The following is a 9,014-nucleotide window of genomic DNA, read 5'->3' as shown; positions in this document are numbered from 1 at the left end:
AATTTTATACTCCCTTTCTAAAGCAAGCAGTTTTAATAAAAACTTAATACAGTACTATCTCTTTATGCCGGACACATATATATCCAGAGTACTGACCGGAATATAGAAAGCTGGGTAGTTAATGAAACAATTATACATATATAAAATTCATATTAGAGCCTTATTCATTCAATGGCTTTATAAAATGTCAATTGCACATATTTTTGATTTCCCTGAAGCAAGAAAGTCTAAAATTTTAAATTTTCCGGGGATATTTATCTTGTTATTTTACTTTTTCGCTGGCATTAAATTTTTTTTAGTTTAATTATGCAGAATATTATCAATCGTAACCGCAACTTACCTAATTAAACAACGCGAATGAACTGAATGGGCTTTTCTATGCGAAAAATTTAATTTACAATGGAATGCAAATGATTTTCGACAAGCTATAGGTGTGAAAAAAAAATTTGAAAAAAATTTGATTGATTGTGTAACTTCAGCGTTACGTGTTCCCGTGGCCAATGATCGGGATCCGGATAAAAATTTTGCACGAAAATGTAACAACGATGTCATCCTGATGGAACTCTGGTTCCATTTATGATCCGTTCTGTTGGCAGCCCACTGATATTACGCCTTTGTTTATTTTAATTTAATTTATGAGAAGCTTCTAAAATATTGTAAAAAATGCGATTTTTTTACACTTTGACCTGGTTTTTCTCAAAATCTGAAGCTGATGGAAACTTTATAATTACGGATTCATAATTAGCAAAAAACAGTCTATTAAAAGCAGTTTTAGCATTTGCCGTACCAATTTTTTCCAAATTTTTGTTGGCCTGTTCACAAAATTCGAAAAATTTTAATCAAAGCTTCAAAAATTTTATTCAGTATTTCTAGAAAACTTTCGAGTATTCAGTTTTGTAGGCCGTTAAATTTTAGTAAACAAACAAATTGCAAGCTTCAAGTCGCTAGAAAATACCGTTGATTTTTTAGATTTTTTTTTGTGTGGGTGTGTTGCGCATTTTCTTCTTCCCACGACGCTCGAATAAATTCCGATTTAGCATTGTTGACTAATTAAATATTTTAGTTTTTGGTTAATCAAAATCTTGATTACTCGAGTAACTGAACTTTCTAATTTCTAATTAATTGAGTAATTGATTTATTTACTTTGGTATTAATTCAAATTTTTAATAATCAATTACTCGCTCGGCCTTTTACATAATATGTGCATAATGTTTATAGCAGTTGTATAGGAACGGAATTACTACATACAAAATAATATCTACACAAATTTTTTTAGTTATTTTCTCCGTATTAATAAGACCTACAAAAGTCTGGCATAATTCATTGCCCCTGGATTGCTTGAGTTCATTTACACTTTTCAAGGTCGTTCACTACGATATTCCTCGTACTCAGCTCTTGATATTCAGTTGATGCTTGCGAACTCATCTATTCTACCTACATATGTACATACAGTGATGAATAAAAGTTTTGGCACAGAGAATTGCAATGTGTATATGCAAACATTTTCAATTTAATTTCTTTTCGATAATTTTTTACAAAAATATAGTAGTTTATGTTTCACCAAAAAAAAAACGAAGAAATAAAATTTTTAAACTTTGTGCAATGCTCAAGAAAAATCAATAAACGTGCACACTGTTAGCATCTTTATTTTATTCAGATTTTTGAGAAAAGTTCTAAGTATGCAGTTTTATAGCCCATTAAATTTTAGTGTAACAAACTTGCTTTTTGGCAACTTTTTCATGCAAGTTCTTCCATACAAAGTATGTTCCACATTTTTTTTTTTGTACGGCATACTGAGAATTTTTCTAAAAGATTTGAATAGAAAGTTGCAAATAGGTATGCAAATTTATTGAATTTTCCAGAGTTTTGCAAAAAAGTTTAGAAATATAATTTTTATATGTTTTGGTGGAGTATGAACAATATTTTTATACAAAATGAGCAAAAAAATAATTAGAATGAAAATTTTTGCAATTCACTTCCGAGTGAAGTTCAACCCCTTTCAACATGAATTTACAGTGACTTTTGTTGAAATTCACTCGGAAGTGAATTGCAGAGCCTGCCTGACTGCGAAAAATTCTCTTTGCCAAAACTTTTGTTCGTCACTGTATGCATTTTCATAGCACGTATGTACATACATATGCATGTACATTATAAGTGTGTCTACTTGTAGAAATATATGCACAAGTATACATTTTAGGGTTTTCTGTTATATATTTATGACTGTGTGTCGGTTAACTCACTACATATTCACGGCAATTTTGGGTGCTGAAAGATATTTAGTCATACAGGATGTTTGTACATATGTATGTACATATATATGCATGTGTTATAACCTCATCTCTACTCTCTTGGAGCAGATCCTGTGAGGACAGCACGATCGTATTCATGTTTGCATGCACATACATATGTAGATACTTACATACATATACATACATACACATACATATATGTTTACGAAGTCCATCACTGACTCATGCAAGTTGCACTATATAAAATATGTAAGGCTATACATACATATATATAGACACTATACTTATGTTTGTATCTGCATATGTAAATATTGTCTAGTAAATTTGTGAGCATAATATATGTACATACATACTCTACGTACGCATCGTAAATATAAATTCTGGGATTCTTTGTTACAGCGATATGTGCTGGCTGGGACAACAAAGGTAGCATTGACATCTGTCCACAGTTCTCTCCACACGCGCATACGTCTTATGCACATATGTATGTATTTAATTATGTATGTATTTGTATATAAATTTGTGTTGGAATGCACCGTACGTGGATAACAAGTTCAACGACTTCGTTATTTCGCAACCAATTTTTAATTTTTAGGTCATACACCTTTTGACAGATACTTGCTGGTAGAAAATTTGCCTTCGCATGATTTCTTCATGATTAGACATTATAAATTTGGAATCCTTAAAATGTAAAAGTAGGCTCTAACTGAGTTAGCGCATGGTTTTAAACTAATCTATGGATTAAGTGTATCGTAGTCGTGTTAGTGTTCGCTTAATCGCTTCGCGTAGACTCTAAAGTTAGAGTGACGAAAAGCTGTTACTAAGGGCCAGTTTTTCAGTGCACGGCTGTGGTTTAAACTAAGATTAGCCAATCAAATGTCAGCCAGCTGTTCAATTTAAACTCAGGTTACGCAATCTAAGCTTAAATTGGCACTGAAAAACTGACCCTAAGGCTAGCACTAAATCTGTCAAGCGTAATGCTATTTAATTTTTCGTGTTTATAAAATCTGAGGACCCAATTTTCTTTTGTAAAAGCATCTGCTGATTGCGATTAACGCCATTACTCCAGACAGATCTTTGTTCAGCTATAAATTTGCAGTGTCGAGCAGAACTTTTATACTTACATAAAAAAAAAATACAAAAGACCGTAAACAAAATAAAAATATTAAAAATCAACCCGGACTCTTATTCGCTTCAAACGTGCACTAAAAGTTCTTTCCAAGTTGCTTCTTTAATTTTATCTCACTAGAACAAAGTATGTATTCGGGAGTATATGAGCAAACTTCACGAATCGATACATTTTTTTTTTGTATAAAGAACAAGATTCCATCGCGAAATTGTACTTAAATGAAAACGTAAAAACATATGCTAAAAAAGTAAAATAACCACTCATTCTCATATAGGTACCCGTAGTTGCGTATGTAACGTATACGCCCCATAGCCCTATACGCAGTCATCTAATGGTGCCCACACTCACCGACGTGTACGTATGCCGTGTCTGCTTGACGTAGCAATATACAAAATTTCCTGTTGATAGAGAGAGAGAGAGAGAAGCACGCGTAATCGTCGCACGTACACGGTGGTGAGTTTTCATTTACATGGCGCTTTCATAAGTATGATCGTCTCAGGCCACACTACTACTGTTAACGTGTCAGCTGACACGATCAAACTTATGAGAGCGCGATGTAAATGAAAACTCACCACCGTGTACGTGCGACGGTTACGCGTCCTTCTCTCTCTCTCTATCAGCAGTAAATTATATACGTTTACTCACACGCACGAACCTCTATCCTAATCTCAGTCATTATACTGGTTACAAACGGGCTCGCTTATCTGCATAAACAGCCTTTATTCGCATTAACTCATGCATTTTCTTCTTTCAAAACCGCATAAGCAGCCGAACAAATCCACGAAAATTTTTGGGAATTAACTCGGATCAGGGGAATTTTCGATGCCAACACTGGTAAAAACAGCCAGCTGTTGTCTTTACAATTTTTCAATTCCTTAGAAGTAATATCAAAATAATTTTTTTATTTTTAAATTCCATTACAATTCGAAGTAATTACGCGGTAGTAATGTAATTTTTTCCAGTTCCTTTGAAAGGAATTGAGATTGTGATACATTGTTTTTTGAATTCATTTGAAAAGAATTGAAAAATAAAATTTTTGAAAAAAAGTATTATAAACACTGGTTTACAGCAAAAAATGTTCTATGGATGCCACTATCCAATTCCTATGTAGAATTGCTCGGTGATTCCGAAAATCGTGATAATTTTTTTTTCTATGGATAACTTTTCGAGATATTTGCAATTTACCGTCATTCAAATTAAAAAAAAAGAGTGGTTTCACTTAATCACGTATATTTTATGAACCAATTAGCCAATCGTAATGCGAGAAACGGTAAATGAAATCTAATAAAAATCTCAATAAATCATGGTATATACATCACTTTTCGATAGCTCTAATAGTTTCTCAGAAATTAATTAATCATTTATGGCACTCCTTGTTTCGATGCAAACACTCTACCAACTCATGTGTACGTGGCGTATGAGTAACACTCTTTTCTGTTCATATTTCATACAAAAAATCCTTGCGCATTTTCATTTGACCAATCGTTACTTTCTTATTTATCAATCAAAGTGCAAAACATTTACACAGAAGCTGTTATTTTTGAATTTATTCCCTGTTAAAATTTATTTTTTTTTTTTTTCTCAGAAAATATCAGGGCTATCGAAAATTGATGTAATTACGGTTTATGGTGAATTTTATTTGCTTTCATTTGCCGTATCTCGTATTGCGATAACACGATTGTTTATTAGGAAAAATTTAAAAACCAACAAAGTCTAAGCGGTAGAATTTATAGCAGCTATTTCGGAGATCACCACATCTCCTCATCAGACTTCATCCACGTTTATTACATTCTGTGTGGGAACGAAGTTAGGACGAATTAAATTCCACCGATAAAAAATTTTCAAATATTTAACCAAAAGGCACATTTAAATTCTCTAATATCAATATGAAGAAATTTTGCTTTTTTCACTTGAATTGATTTCTAAAATGTTAGGTATACACGTTGCTTATAAATACATATCGTCGTTTAAAGTACAAAACTGCGTATCAAGATAATTTCAAAACCTCGTATGGGAGGCAAAAAATGTCTTACTTCACAATGGTTCTCTCTTTTATCTCTAATTATATCTACTTTATATGTCTAAATAACGATATTTTCATATGAATGGATAAGGCTTGATGCCAGGAGGCACCGGCGAGCAAAAGTAATTGTTGGCACAAATGTCAGTTACGAGGTTTTTCACAACCACAATACGCGTTTTTGTACTTTAAACGACGATATGTAGCTATCTACATATTAACTTGTTTATAATATTGAACAACTTAACTTAGTACAATAAGAGAAAATATGAAATGTTAATGAACTCTTCCGAAAAAATGTGAGCACTGTGTACAACAAAAAAATAACCTCTCGCAAAACTCATAATTTTCGTTAAGTATTTGTATTTCGAACTCTATTGTGCTAATGGCAGCAGCACTTGTATTGGTGCAGACGCATATATGCAAATTGCTAGAAGCATTTTTTATTGTATGTACAGTCGGTGTCGAATGTAAGTGTACACACCTTGTTCTAATACAATACGGCACGGTCGAGTTAGTTTGATATTTCGTCCCATATTTTTGTTAAATCCTTTTTGAAATCATCCAAAGTCATGTTATTTATGTTATCTAGTGTGCTTGAAATACAGACCCAAACTCTAATCCAATGGGTTTAAGTATAAAGAAGATTGAGGCCAATTTTCCGCTGAGATAAAACCTGGGAAAAAATTTATTTTCACCAACTTTTCAAATTCCTCGCTTTACTTGTCGGGAAAAAATCCTGTTGAAAATAAAATGTTCCATTTCCAGACATTTGTACTGCATTAGGATCAGATGGCCTATAAATACAGTCTTAAGATAATATTCGAACTTCTTTGGCCCTTTTATCGAAAAATTTAATTTGATGCTTGACATTTTGCGAATCGCGACTAACCCCATCGCGGGAGAAACTTTTTGGAACTATTTAAAAGTTTCTTCTTACTATCGATTTAAATCTAAAATAAATAATTCCCTAATGTTTCCAATTAGTGGACGAAGTAGCCCTTTGATGTATATGCTTTGTTACAGAATGAATATTAAATTCGAACAAGGTGTAATATTTAGTCTACTGGCTTGCGTATGATACAGATGTTTGATATTTTTATTCGCCTTTATATTGTTCGATGTAGACCTTACCCAGCTGATTAAATTTAATTTTAAATATGTATGTACAAGCTCAGCATTATAATTTTTTGGGCTTTTAACCTTGAACTTGAATTGTATTATAGGTAAAAAATTAATTTTTATTTGCATCTTTATGTGATGTGATGTTATTTGATACAAAATTCTAATGAAAAATTACTTCAGAATATTGCTGTTTTCTAATAGCGGAAATAGATGATGCTGTATTAAAAAAATTTAAGGTAAAGCAAACATCTTGCGATTGTGGACAAAAATTCTTTTTTTTTTTATTACAAGTTGAATAACTCAGTCAGATTTCAACCGATTTTTTAAAGCAAACATCCGTTTTACTCATTATTAAACGTAAATTTTGAATCAATTCAGGAGTAGTACAGTTGCTTTATAAAACAGTGCGTAAAAACATTGCCAAAGTGGAAAAGAGAAGAAAAAAATGTGAACAAAAATTTTGTTTGCTGGGCAAACACACAGATCTCTTAAGTTTTCTAAAAGTTTACATATATCATTCGAAAGGTCTAAACTCGGTTGATTATCAACCAAGTTACTAGCTTATAAGTGCGGTATTCAGCTATGAAGATTTGTGGAAATTCGGGCATTTCAATTTTCAAAGATTTTTACCTGCTTATTTACCGGTTACACAATTTTTGTTACCAGCGCAGAATTGACCTGTTAATCAGCAGAATTCTCCTTTCTGTGTTGCCGAGCAAAAGGGGCGGGCCACTCATCTGTTGTAGAGGGCATATAACATTTCTTGGCCATATGAATATTCAATATGTATGTGTGAATATCTAAATGAAGAAAATAATGAAAACATAGATCAGGACTAAGGAAAAGATAAAGATGAAGATGAAGATGCAGATAAACATAAAAAAACGATAGAAACAAACATAGAGAAGAAAGTGATAGGGATAAAAGAGATAGAACTGAAGAATTGCGATGTCATGTTATGCTATGAAATATTATGTTATGCTAAGTATTAAGTTTAACTCCCCTGCACTTAACCCATTCCAACTAATGTTATTTCCCCTCAACTCAACTCACATGTACTGTGCTTAATTTTAGCGGTTGGATTTCAACCGCTGGGCGAACACTAGTTTTTTAAATTTGGAAATTTTTAATAAAGCGTAGACTTGAATATAAGTGGGTACAAAACTTTTTTGATTCGGGCCACGCGTTTGGACGCCGCAACCAAAAATCGTTGTACAAATAACTAAACCGTACCCAACCGTACTCAACATTTTAGATAATTTTTACGCGGTTACAATGTTGGCATCGGTAATTGAACGAAAATTCGACAGAAAAATTTACGTGGATAACCAAATTGTAGAATACCCGTCCTTCCTTTTATCTCTAAACATCTTAACTAATGGTGGTTAACGAAAACTTTAAATACATATTTCATAATTGTAACAGCCGTATTATTGAAATAGATTCTATGCAGCAAAATACGTAGCTACAAAAATGTAGGCATTTGTTAACACGTATCCCAATTTACTTACAGCCTATCTTTAGAATATTTCCTACAGTTACAAGTTGTTTCACTATGCAGGTTCAAAATTTTAGATCACAGTCATTCTCTCAACCAACAAAATAAAATTTTAAACTGCGATTGCATATCGTATAAATATATCTGCTCAAAGCTTTAGTCGATAAATTAAAATGGCACTGAAAAATATATCGATAAACATTGATGTGTGTATGATGTTTGAAAGCATGTTCACATCATAAATATGTTCACATATCAATATTATCTCAACCAAACCTCGTTTTTTAATCACCCCGTTTACACAGCCAAATCTCAGATTATTAGCCGTCAAATTTGTTGTGCTTGTTATTCTCACATCTCAAGGAAAAGTTATGTTTCTTCTCTGTGCCACCGTGATCACATTTTTCTGCTATATTAAGCAATATAAAGATATTTTAACTTAACATTTTATTAAAAATACCTTTACAAGCCTCTTTTCCTTGCCAGCGTCCATTTTTCTTTACTTTTACGTTTGGCATTTCTCCTCTTTTTCGCAAAAACAATCGATAAAACTAGGATAGACACCGAAAAGTTATCGGTTATTATTTTATAATTACAGATTAACAAGGGACGAATTTTATATGGTTAATCTCTTGTTCTAATTACAAATAAAACTATGTTCACATATCAATATTATCTCAATCAAAGCTCGTTTTTTAATCACCCCGTTTACACAGGCAAATCTCAGATTATTAGCCGTCAAATTTGTTGTGCTTGTTATTCTCACATCTCAAGGAAAAGTTATGTTGCTTCTCTGTGCCACCGTGATCACGTTTTTCTGCTATAATAAGCAATATAAATATGTTTTAACTTAAAATTTTATTAAAAATACCTTTGCAAACCTATTTTACTTGCTAGCGTACATTTTTGTTTACTTTTACATTTGGTATTTCTCCTCTTTTTCGCAAAAACAATCGATAAAACTAGGATGGGCACCGAAAAGTTATCGGTTAA

General features: G+C 32.3%; 1 protein-coding gene across 5 annotated transcripts in view; it reads left to right on the top strand.

The window, feature by feature from the left end:
- The window catches only part of LOC118733183 (broad-complex core protein isoforms 1/2/3/4/5-like), a gene marked incomplete at its 3' end in the record, with an annotated part of 63,411 nt that overhangs the window by 52,709 nt on the left and 1,688 nt on the right, over nt 1–9,014 (top strand).

Source organism: Rhagoletis pomonella, unplaced genomic scaffold (genome assembly GCF_013731165.1).
Source record: "Rhagoletis pomonella isolate Grant_MI unplaced genomic scaffold, Rhpom_1.0 Rhpom_scaffold_00002, whole genome shotgun sequence".
Taxonomy (NCBI): Eukaryota; Metazoa; Arthropoda; class Insecta; order Diptera; family Tephritidae; genus Rhagoletis; species Rhagoletis pomonella.
Note: the sequence above shows the minus strand (reverse complement) of the source record. Positions and strands in the feature narration are given on the sequence as shown.